Source organism: Mirounga leonina, unplaced genomic scaffold (assembly GCF_011800145.1).
Source record: "Mirounga leonina isolate KUSES-001 unplaced genomic scaffold, KU_Mleo_1.0 Mir_150, whole genome shotgun sequence".
Classification (NCBI taxonomy): Eukaryota; Metazoa; Chordata; class Mammalia; order Carnivora; family Phocidae; genus Mirounga; species Mirounga leonina.
The window spans coordinates 34,119,829-34,120,180 of NW_023270374.1; the positions used below are offsets into that span (position 1 = coordinate 34,119,829).

At 43.5% G+C, this 352-nt stretch overlaps 1 non-coding gene across 1 annotated transcript; it reads left to right on the forward strand.

The window, feature by feature from the left end:
• LOC118011645 lies at window positions 1-114 on the forward strand. Its single transcript, XR_004679520.1, has one exon. It is a non-coding gene; the product is annotated as a small nucleolar RNA SNORA28 (small nucleolar RNA).
• Window positions 115-352: the final 238 nt, after the last annotated feature.

Sequence of the window (352 nt, forward strand, 5' to 3'; positions counted from 1 at the left end):
GAGCAACACTGTGGCAGATGGTTGAAATTGTCTGACACAATATGAGCAAGAAGGTCTAACCTATTCCGGTGTTTCCTCCTCTGTGAGACCAACTGTTAGATAGACTTAAAGTGTTCCAGCTGTTGGCTAAAGTGCAGTTGAGGTATGCCCTTGTTCAGGTTCATGAGGGAGGGAAGGATCATGAGTGCCAACCATCACCAACCACCTGGCCTTCTGAGGAATCACCACTTCATCTTAATCTTCCCCAACAGTTAATACCTCTGCTACTTAGGGACATTCCATTCTTAGCTTGAGTTTCTTACATATGAAATAACGACTGATGAATTTGGTTTGTGAATCCTCTTAGAATTCC